Source organism: Carassius carassius, chromosome 8, assembly GCF_963082965.1.
Source record: "Carassius carassius chromosome 8, fCarCar2.1, whole genome shotgun sequence".
NCBI lineage: Eukaryota > Metazoa > Chordata > Actinopteri > Cypriniformes > Cyprinidae > Carassius > Carassius carassius.
Window position 1 is genome coordinate 19,728,196 of NC_081762.1, and position 12,452 is coordinate 19,740,647.

The following is a 12,452-nucleotide window of genomic DNA, read 5'->3' on the forward strand; positions in this document are numbered from 1 at the left end:
AGATACACTCCTCATAGCGTGCCCGACGAGAGAGCATGCAGTAGCAGCAGCAGCGAGCTGTCTCAGAGGGCGAAAAACCGCAGCGCTGGTTTCTAAGCCTCGCTGGTTTTCCAAGCCTCGAGAACGAGCTCTGGATCTAGTAAACACTGGTGGAGATAGGACAAGCTGTCTCCAACCCGTTCACCAGATCATATGCGATTCCCGCCATCGCGGTCGCCGCCGTGCATCAGCCCCAGCGCGACCGCAACTGCAAGATCGCATGCACGGACACACTCCTCGGAGCGTGCCCGGCGAGAGCGGAACGCTTAACAGCGAGAAAAGCACAATCAGCCCCCCGAGAGCCGACTGCGCGAGCTACACTCCTCATTAATGCTGCTTATTATAATATTAGGCATAATATGCGTGTGTGACTGGTGCTCGTGTGACTGGCGCTTGAACAACTGGCGAGCTCATCAACGCCTTTCCATATCAATCTCCTCTGAGAAAGACAGGCAGTGCATCGCGCCCTCTCATCGGGGAGAAAGTACCGCAAACGCGGGCTTCCGAACCCCCGAGAGTGGGCGCCGGATCTGGTGGCTAAGAAAGAAGATAGGGACTTGAAAAGACCCGTCTTACATTCCTTCCAGCAGATCCGAATCAGATCCAAAGCGAATCCCGCGAGCACAACCACCGCTCCGTTTTTTCCTCGACAAAAGCGGGGCTGGCACCGCGAGAAATTCCAGTGAAAGCTCTCTCCTCAAAGAGAGCCTTCTGAGAGTAAAGCAAAGGCTCGCATCGCAGCCGTCAACTCCCTCGAGAGCTGACACTGCGCACTTCACTCTCAAGCAGACAACACACGAGCTGCGTGTGTCCCTACCTTTTTGGCAGGGAAAACACACAGCCTGAACGCTGCCTGCTCTCACCCAAAACTTCTCTTGATTGAAGCTTTAAAAATGAAGTTTATCAGTGGACAAACGACACTAAATAAGACAAACAGATAGTGACTGACACACACACAGAGCGCTTGCTGAAGACACAAGGCTGACTTCCGGCTTTGCCGCTCATGCTTTATGCTTCCTGGTCTCTGACGTCACCCGCCTATGACGTCTCGCCCTTCCTTTGGACTGATTATACACACTATTCAGAGACGTCACGCTGGATGCGATCCACAAACGTCCTCGACGCAGCTCGAGTTCCTGAAGAGGAACAAAGAAACATACAAACAACTATAACAAAATTGACACTACATGTGTAAGGAAAAACATACGAAAGAGACACTCCGGAGGAATACTTCCCCAGAGAGTGCCTGCTCCAAATGCACAGCACTCTCATATACTCTAACTAATTATCAATTAACAATGAGAAAACCATGGGAACTCCCATGGTCAGCACCAATGGAATCAGGGGGAGGAGACTCAGGGTCGTCACAATTAGCAAAGAAATAATATGTAAAAAGAGTAGTATGTCTGATTTCACAATATTCATAAAAAGCTGGCAAAAAAATACTGAAAAGTACAACATTCTTAAGCACTTTACTACTTCATGAGGCCATGATTTGTGAATGGCAGTGAAGTGCCGCAACTGTTGCTTTTAGGTTACAACAATAATAACATTATGAATGTAGTCATGTGGATTACATTTATGTATAGAACACACTTTTCAATGGCCTCAAGTAATTATTCAAAGGAAGCACCTACTCAGAGAGAATATGTTTTCGGATGCAACTATTTTGTTTGTGTTTCTGGAATATTCTGAAGTGATTCTGCATACAGACTCCAGCATGTTTTCCTGCAGAATGTGGCTTTGAATAATGTAGCTCCTGATGCATTCACGCAAGGTGATAGTAAAACCCCTAGCCTAGCGAATGGCCGTTAATTGACTCCAATGGACATTTTCTGCTCTGTTAATTCTGTTAATGTTGCATACGCAGCGCTTTACTCTCTACATTGCCAGCTGCTTGCCCGCTGTCTTCATCATCACAGCTACTTCCATGCAGCTAACTTGCACTGTGATGGAAATCTGTAGACTGGCCGTTACGCACCCAAGCTTATCATTAAAACAGGCTGCTTTATGCTCATTACTCAAGGGGATCTAGATGAGGGTACTCCAGTTTCAGACAAGGTGTTTTGTGATATTTATGCCAAGTACACATGCTTCTATCTAACACTACAAGGATCCAGACAGAGACATAGCCAGCAATACAAAAATGCATTCATTTAAAATAAAGTCCATTGGTGAAGTCAGTGATTAACTCATTAGTATGCACTAATTATATCTAGCCAGTGAAGCCACTCCTTGACCTTAATATCTAATTAGCAAGCCCATGGATGAGGTCAATAATGAGGTAATACTTTGAAAAGTAATTATGACAATGAAAAGTACAGTTCACACAATTAGCTCCCCTTAATTGCCTTATTACCTCTTTAAATGATCAGTTACATAATGAGCCCACCAATGAAGCAAAACTTGATGTGATCAATGAAGTCACATATTTGTTTACTCATTAAATTACTAATGAACCTCAGTTGCTAAATATAAGGTCATTAAAAAAAGACATTATTTGTGTGGTCATCAGTTAAGTAACTAACAATTTCACACTAATACACAGTCTCTAAGGACATCTATTAAGTAATCAATAGCATCGGGATTGAAGTTGAGGTCAAAATAAAGCAAGTCTTTGCTAATTAATGAAGATACTGATAAGTAAATCTGTGAGATTATCATTGGTATGATTGTACAGTTTACACTGTCATTTGTTCAGTCAGCTTGTTATATTTATCTGTTTACTCTCCACCGTTATTGTCAGACTGTCTTTGGAAGTCTCCTGACACAAGGAGTGTCTCACATACTGTGATGGATGACCTAAGCTTGGATCTGCGATGATAACCTTTTACGTTCTTCTAATCATCACTTGAGGCAGATGCCAGTATTACTGTAGTTATAAATAAATTAAAATGTATTATTACCCACCATTAAGGTTTTTTTAGACTGGTGGTTATTTTGAATTTAAAATGACACATTTTTCACAATGTATTCATATACATACTTCTACAGAAAATAGTAAGTAAACTTAAATATAGAATAAAGAAAAAAGACGAATGAAAAAAAATTCTCAACTGTTCAAAATGTTGAAAGACGTCTTGTAAACAACTCACCAAGGCTGCATTTATTTAATCAAAATAGTAAAAACCGTAACATTATGAAATATTATTGCAATTTAAAAGAACTGTTTACTATTTTAATATATTTTAAAATATAATTTATGCAAAAGCAACATTTTCAGCATCCTTTACTGTAGTCTTCAGTGTCACATGATCCTTCAGAATTCAAGAAACATTTTTTACCAATGCTAAAAACAGTTGTGCTGCTTTAGTTTTTTTTTTTTTTTTTTTTTTGTGGATTTAATTGAAATAGAAATCTTTTTAACATTATCAATTAGTTTACTGTCACTTTACTGCCTCACTGAATAAAAGTATTAATTTCCCAAAATTGTGTAAACAAAGTGCAAATAATCTTTTCACATTATGCTAAATTCACAATACTGACTGTACAGTTGTAGGTACCACCCACAATATCAGCTGTCAATCAAACTTGATTAACTTTTTTTTACTATTGTTAGTGTTCTGATTACATTAGCTTCACAACCTCGTCATTTTCTAAAGCATGGTAATCTACAGCTGCGTTTACCTTTTTTAATCCATTAAAATAAACATTAAACAAACAACAAAACCCCTTTAGCACTACAACATGCATTATCACTTGTAAACATTACTGGAGATTGCATCTGCAGTGTAGTATTTGCAGAACAAAGACGTGGAGGAGCAGTTCAGTATGTGAAGTCTAATGCACATGTGCACACACATATTTACATGCTTATTTAAATTATTCATATTCATTTGTGCGATTGTGTTCAAACTCCATCGTACCTCTGAGCCATTTTTGTTATACCATATTATCCTTTAATGATAAAATGTAAACATTCCTCATACTCTTGATGATACCAGAACAGCACGTCCACAAGTCGATCACCAAAACAGCCCCTTAAAGTGATTAAAACTACCCTAATTTCTCAGAAGAGCGATGATGCCAGTACCAATATCAAAGACCCCTTTGTTTGTACAGGTCTTTAATATGTTGTATGATCATCAAAGGGCGCCTGCAGAGCTCAGCCTCAGGCACCAAGAATGCTTTTACACACTCTCGCTGGATGACATATCACGTCAAAAGCCCTGTGTAAATTATGAATGAAGCAGTAACCAATTACCATCATCTCTTCTGTTTGATGTCATAGCATTGATGAAAACAGATCCAGGCAGGCTTGTTACTCGCAAGTGTTGTCTAGACGTGGTGGAGTTCTGTGTTTTTTAAGGGGGGATGGTGAGTTTTACCGCCAGACAGCTTAAACTGACCTTGCATTCGTGTCGTTGTACCTGAAGACTGAAATGAAAGCTCAGGGACCCCATCTGTTCCAGTGTAATGACTGTGCTATTTGAAGGCAGGAAAGGTTCGTCTGGAGCAGCTGGTATCTTTCCCCATGACCTTTTAGCATTCCTTCCCTCGCCATCTGACAGATGTGTCAACTCGATTATTTCAAAAGAGCCCTGAATAAATAACCAATTGTGAGCATGGGCTAACCTGAAGCGATGGCGAAACGTGGCCGCCGCTTGCTTTCTCACAATAAAGCACCGCAAACGACCAGATGGCTGCGTTAAAACGCCACCGCAACGGTCGCAGAGTGCGTTTACCTTCGGTTCCTTGCAATGGTTTTTGACTAAATGGCTTTTTTGGAACAGTGACTGGTGGGCCTCCTCAATGGAAGTAAAGGAGGACAATGGGGGGAATTGAACGCCATTGTGCGCTGTTTGCCCTTGGAGCCAAACTATTAGCCAGTGGAAGGGGCAGGCGACCGAGAAGAGGGCCGGGGGGGTCTCAGGTGTTGCTCAGTGGCACTGAATGGATTCCCTCTCAGGCTGGAAGCACACAACTGAGGAGGGCTGCTGCAGAGGGCGGGGGCTAATTGACTCACTGAGTGATTGGAGGACTGTGAAGAGGCGACCGCAATCAAACCTGCTCTGATAGAGTTTGATGCCTCCCTAAATAGTTTTCAAATGGAGGAGCAGGTGCTGTTTTCAAGCAATCCGAATGCCAGTGTGTGCGTCTTCGTTCCCACGGTGAAGGTGAACGTGCTCACGTGGATCCAAGTCCTTGGACGCTTAGATATTGTTAGTGGTCTGAGCTGTGATAAGCTCGCCCCATATATCATCCGTTGGTGTCTTTTATTCCCAGTTCAGATTCAATCTTGAGGTTTTTGAGGCTTTGTAAGCCCACAAGCCTGCACCATGATGGGCGCATTAACACTATTTTGTCAATCACAATCGCTTTGATGTATAGGAGTAAAGCTCCTCATCAATGCAGCGCACCTTCGGGGGTATTAGGGGCTCTGTCATGGCACGCGGCTTTTCGGAGGCCTGCGCAGACAAATCTGGCTGTGATGAGAAGACTGGAATGTAATTTGGTTATTCCCTGGAGACTGCACACATGATGGAGCTGTACAACTAAAGCAACTGATTCCAGCTATAATAGATAACCCAATACTGTATTGATTCTATAAACATTTCGAAACTATCTATATGAAGTTTTCCCTGCTTTCTGGGTCTCTCAATAACACATGTAAATAATGACTTTAGCAATGAACAGCTGATGCATTTGTATGCATTATTAGGCTTTATTCTAAACACATAAAACAGAAACTTGTTTTTCACATTGGAGATTACGTCTAGTTTGGCCTTTAACAGATTAGTTACATTTTATCTTGAGATGTAACAACACTTATGCTACATTATTTGGTTGATTAAATAATTGACACTTTTTTCTAATCATTACAATTAAAATTTGTCTGTATTATTTATGGATTTGAGCAACATGAACTGACAATGACAATGAACTAACATTAACCAAAATTAATACTGTAATAAATGTATTGCTAATTGTTAGTTAATGTTAGTTGATGCATTACTTATTTAACATTACCTAATGGAACCTTATTGTAAAGTATTACCAATAAATATTTAATTAAGTCTTTAAAAAAAGTTTTTACCTTTTTAATGCTAATGCACTGGTGCAAACATAAATATAAAATTCGAAGAACAAGGGTTACCAAGTTTGTCTCTTCAACTTGTCTTTAATTCTTCATTTTTGGCCATATGGACTTTAAAGAAAAAATTTAAATTAAAATCAGTTTGATATCATTATTGATAATGACATTTTAACACTGGACTTTGAAATTAAATGGTAAATAAAATTGCATTCCTTGCATTTTATGCAACTTCAGCTATCTCAAATTTCACCTCAAGTATGTTGTTCACTGTCATTTGTGTCTCCTTGGCACATTAACTTTTAATAAATCTTAATTTGTGGCACATCTGTGACAAGTGATGGTCATAATTAGTGTAAAAATCTATACTAATAATTTTTAAAACATTTACATGAGATATTCCTATTCATAATGTTTGCTAATAAATGTTTACATTAAAAAACAACAACAACTCATCAACGTGACCCTCATAATTGCATTTTCATTTGCAATTGTGCATTTGATAGATGCTTTTATCCAAAGCGCCATTGCATACAAGATGCATATTTTTTCGGTTTTTGCTTTTCCTGGGAATCAGTTCCATGACCTTGGTGTTGCTGGCACAATGCTCTCTACTGTAAAAATAAAAACTTGGCAATCTGTTAGTTTTAATGAAAACTAATCCTTAGGACACAAAAGTGCAGTAGTTGAAGTCAAACACAGTCAACAACAACTTGATTTGCTTTGACCCTGAATTATTCCAAAACATTAACACTAAACTAATTACTAAATGAACTGAGTCATAAAGGCCCCCCAGAGTTCAGCAGGTCTGCAGACCCAGGAGGAATGCAGTGATGTTGACCTGCTCTAACATGAGATCCACCCCTGAAGATCCAGAGAGCTCTGGCCAGCACTCTGCCCTCTGTGCCTGTCAGCAGGGCTTCTGGTGCTCGTTTGTCATTTCTATTGATTCAGGGGAATGACAGATGGTGATTATGGGAGCCTGAGACAGATTGCCTTTATGAGAGTGGCTCACAAGCCAGCCATCTCTGCTGCCGTCTGTGCCAGGCGTATGACTAGCAATCGTACTGTGTGTGCCCAGCACTGGGGCAAAGGCATGGTGTGCCATTCTGTCATTAAGATCTACAATCAGGCGCACACCACACCTCCTTTCTTTCTCTGCCTTTCTGCCAGCAGTAAAAGGGTCTGTAAATATGGAAGAAAGACCTGCTTGTAACACTTAGAGTTAAGTTTTTTCTTCTGTTAGGGATTTGTCAGCAAGCACTTGGCCAATTCAAGATTTTCACTGTAAATTGTTTTGATGATCATTCAACCGCTGCCACTGTGCTCCACTATATTCCTTTACATTTCCTCTGCCAAAAATCATACGAAAATGTGGGTCACTAAGCTATTCACTCGTGTAATTTATCCAGACATTGTCCAGCTGTGTGCTCTGTTAGCTAGCGGGAGGACCGGGATGCAATCGCACCCTAAGAGCTATTTGTCAAATTGTATGTAATGCATATTAGATGGGCACTTCAGCAAACATGTCTTTGTGCTACAGCACATACATATTTCACAAACGCCAAGCCATGAAAGATGAATTGTGTTTCACTTCCTGGCTTCCAAACAGGTTTGGTAGTCCAAAAATGGGATAGAGATTTACAAAAATTGTGATAGATGCATTATTTTGTCCTTTTTTCTGCATAGATACAAAAACATGCTACCTTTACTTCTGAATTATCATATTCAAACTGAAAAAGTTACAACAAAGCCTCAAGCCCAAAACATTTTCCAAAGAAATGGAAGCACAAAGGATCATCCCTAATTATGTCTTAAACTCATCTTCTCTGATTAAATTGATTGGGTCATTGATCGAGAAGTTTACTGATGAGCCAGCATATCAATGTCACAACAGTGTAATGTACACTTTGCAATTATAATGTAGTTCAATTATAATTCCATACTAGTCTTGCCAGGTTCAAATAAAGATTTTTATGATTAATTGAGGACTTCAGTTGAATAATTCATTTAATGCTTATGTGCGATACAAAAACAAACACAAGAGTGTGACCAGTGTAACCTGATTCACATGCAAATGCATCTGTTTTTGAAGATTTCAAAAAGACCAGGTTTTACTTAGTCTGAAATATGGCTGCTTAATTATAGCAAAAATCAAAAGTAACGATTATTTTGGTCAATGCTGAGATCACATTATTTAACAGGTTTACTCACTGACTTTGAAAACATAATGCATTAATTTACATTAAAAATATATATTTTTATCAGTGGATTGAACTGAGAAACAAGTGAAAATAGATCAAATGAAATATAAATATTTACTTTATGATTTTAGGGAGGTGCTATGAACGAAAGGAGTGTGCTGGTTTTATTTCACCATTAGAAAATGCCATTGCCATTCTAACTGTAAATCAAAGTGAATCAGAATCAAATCAAATCAAGAGCCTGTGAATCTGTATTGATGCCAAACCCTAATAATTTATGCACATACAACCATTTTAAAAAAGGGCCAATTTTACAAAATATGTGATTTAGAAATTAAATGGTTTATTACTTATGGGCACAAATATAAATGTTAAAAAGACACTTCATGTTAATATCATTTTATCCACATAAGCTGATCATTCAGCCTGTTTATACTGAGCTTCATGTTCACATTCCATTGTCTTAAAGGACTAGTTACTATAATTTTTGCATACTTTATCTATGAAACCTCTCATGACTACACAATTATCTGAAATAAAAAAAACAACAACAACCATGCATTATCTGAAATCAGAATCTGCATCTATTTTTAAGCACATTGATTTGCATTAAGGCTAAAACAATGTCATGACCACACATACACACACACACACACAAAGAAACAGTAATTCCTTATGTTTATGATACAGCACACTGTCCATAAGAGCTTTCCTGAAGTAGCCTCTCACTGTGGCCTCAGTCTCATGGGCACCATGATGTAAATGTGCTCGTAAAACTGCCGAGGAAATGGGAGGCTAGTTGCTTAATTGGGTTTTATTGAGCCTTCTGGTTCATCTTAAGGTGGGAGTTAAATTGTCTTGATACCTCAGACCTGCCATGTTCACTCTGCCACCAGTCAATATTCACACTCCATCATTACTATTAATGTCCATTAAAACTATTTATTGTCTTCACACCTTTGACTTCACACTTGTAACATGGGTATTAATTTAATACAAGGAGAACACATTTTGAATACACATTAATGATTTTGAACCGACTTTTCATCCCATTTGTGGTGTATGTCTGAATGGAAGGGCTTGTTGAACAAGGAAAAAAATGTAGGACGGGTCTTAATTTCATGGTGATTTTAAATGGGATAGACAACCAAATCTTCAAAGCTGAATGTTCAAGCTGCTATTCTCCAAATAATGACAGTGATAAAAACATTTATGTTTTATAGAAGAGAGCACAGGTTTAGAGTAATGTAAGGGTGAATATATGATGATATATGATGTGATTTTTGAGTGAACTTTCCCTTTAAATACAGCATAAAGAAAAACACAAAAAGGCAGACCTCACAGTGGCCATTAGCTGTTTCAGGAGGAGCACTACTGCCATCTAATGGTGATGTAAAACTCAACTCAGGCTTAAAACACTTATCCACACATTAATATTAAACTCATTTTATTTGTCTGTCTATTTTATATTGTTTTTTTCACACTCAGATACTAATATTAAAATGCCAAAGGTGAACAGACCCTGCTGCCATGTTCTAACAAAGCATTCCCAGAAGAGTGGAAGCTATAATTAATTGTGCATACTTTTGGCCATCGTGTATCAAAATCATTTAAGTACTGTCTTTTCTTTGGAGAAAACACATGCAAATAGTACATGCATAATGTAGCAATAACTTTTGTTTCCAAAAAAAACAGTATCACATTACCTTACCATCTGCCTTTGTGTCTGGGTGTGACGCTTCTCTTCATTCAGTTCACACAAGAGGAGACTGCAAACATGAGAAATATTGCATGTATAGTATACAAAATTCAAGTTAATTATACATTTTCTGATAACTGTAATCTTCTGTGTTCGGATATGTCATGTACTGTACAGTATGACAGCAGATGACAAAATATCACACCTGGACTTGACCTGCATACACAAACATGCACAGCAAAAGACTGGCATCACATTAGAAAAAAGAAAAGGAGGAAAAAACACTTTTTTCCAGATGCAACCTTTCTTCTCCCCCAAGTGAGTGCACTATAATTTTCAGGCTGTCCTAAATGTGAAAGGATATTAATATGCGTTTACATCTGTCTTCTATTAATATTCATGCCTGAATCCACATCTCTACACAAAGCCAATTTTCTGGCCATCTGGGTTACGGCTGGTGGAGGTGATGGATCCATTTTTATTTGCAAGGCAGCAATACATCATGAAATCCCTTCTCCGTCGAAGTGTTGTGGAGCACCTGAGCAAAAAGTGGAGGATTTTAATTAGAAAATAAAAGATGGGTTTCATTGGGACCCCCATCTCCCTCCAGTCTTTCTGAGGAGAACGGCATAAAATGCAAACATTACCCCCACATGAAGAGATAGAGAATCACATCTGCTTTTATTGGTTTTATTAAAGAATCTTAATTTTTACCCAATTTCAATTACTCTAATTATCAAGCAGTAATGAAATATAAGATAAAATGAAACAGTTTGGAGAATTAATGGATGATATAACATAAAATCCACTTTTAATTCTTAAAGTAAAAATTTCAATACATAAAACAACACCACAAAAAAATGAAAATAATATTAAACTAATATTTAGGGATGCATGATAATAAATGATAAATGGCCGATATTACAATTATTTAGCTATTTCCTCTAAATAAATATAACAATAAAAACCAAAACCAGTCATTTAATATGTTACAGGTGAATTTAGGCATCACAACATTATGTTATTCATTTTGAGATTTGGTAAAAACTAACAATCGTATTAACTAATGAATGTTTTCAAAGATGAGCATTTGATCTAAATGTAAAAATAAACTCAATTAGCATGAACAATTCAACATCCAATATCATTTAAATAAAATCTATAATTCACTGATAACAGATATGATGCCAATATATTGTTCATCTTAAATAATTATTCTGAATGTTGTAAATACAGGCATGCATTTAAACTGATGGCTCAAATGTCTCAAATAACAGAAGTGACCAGCCACAGAAATCAGTCTTTATCGGAAAACATTTGGAAAGGACGACGGTCAATCGAACCAATGTCGCCCTGTTATTATACAGATATCAATTATTGGAGTAGTAGGCTGACTGTCCGTCTCAGGAGGCCAAACACTGTCTATCAGGCATGGACACTTCTTAATGATTAATGCTGGAAGTTACTACATGAACTCCAACTGCATACCCATGGGGCTTAGAAGCATCACAAAATGACCAGTTTTATTGCAGTGCTGAGAATCAATTATGCTAAAAGATTCTAACGAATGCACTTCAGGGAAACAAAGCTGCACTCTTGGCGATTTTATCCATTTGCATATTGATGACATAAGGACGTTTTTTGCAATGCAAAAGAGAAATACAGAAAATTATGTGCCTCAAGATGACTTAAAAACACCTTCGATCTATTGCTCATGCCACTGTACCTCACACACACACACACATTAGACCTCAGAGGACTGTACAGTGTTTCTGGAGTCTGAAGTCATCCTCAATTAGCAGGTAAAGCAAGAAGTTCTGGAAGCACTCCAAAAATGGCCTCTCTAGGGAAGTGATAGATATTGTGTGTTTAGGGGGGGCAGTCTATTACAGCTAAGAGGTTAACGTGCAGTAAAGATGTACTCAGCTGTTTGAGTGTGTGTGATGGCCACAGTCTGGCAGCATCACCGGCTCTGAGATGCATTAAGGTAAAAATACAGGGTGGGGAATCTGGCTCAAAGAATGACGGAGCACAATAAAGGTTTATATTAATATTAAATGTGGGATAAATAAATTATACATGCATGACACTTCTGTGGAGTGGGCTTAAAGGTACGATCAATTTTAAGGGTATGGAGGAGAATTACATGGCACTTCTTAATTTATCTGCACATTTATGTACTTGCAGGCACTTTCTTACCTAAGCTACTTACAGTGTGACAAGGGCACATGATACTGTATATGCCATGCTATGATGGGGTATTTTTCTCAAATAAGTGACAACAAACAGAAGTCTTTAGTAAACCCTTTGGATGGAGCCACTAAATGTATATAACCCTAGGGTTGTGGGTTCGATGTCTCGGGCCGGCAATACCACGACTTAGCTGCCCTTGAGCAAGGCACCGAACCCCCAACTGCTCCCCGGCCGCCGCAGCATAAATGGCTGCCCACTGCTCCGGGTGTGTGTTCATGGTGTG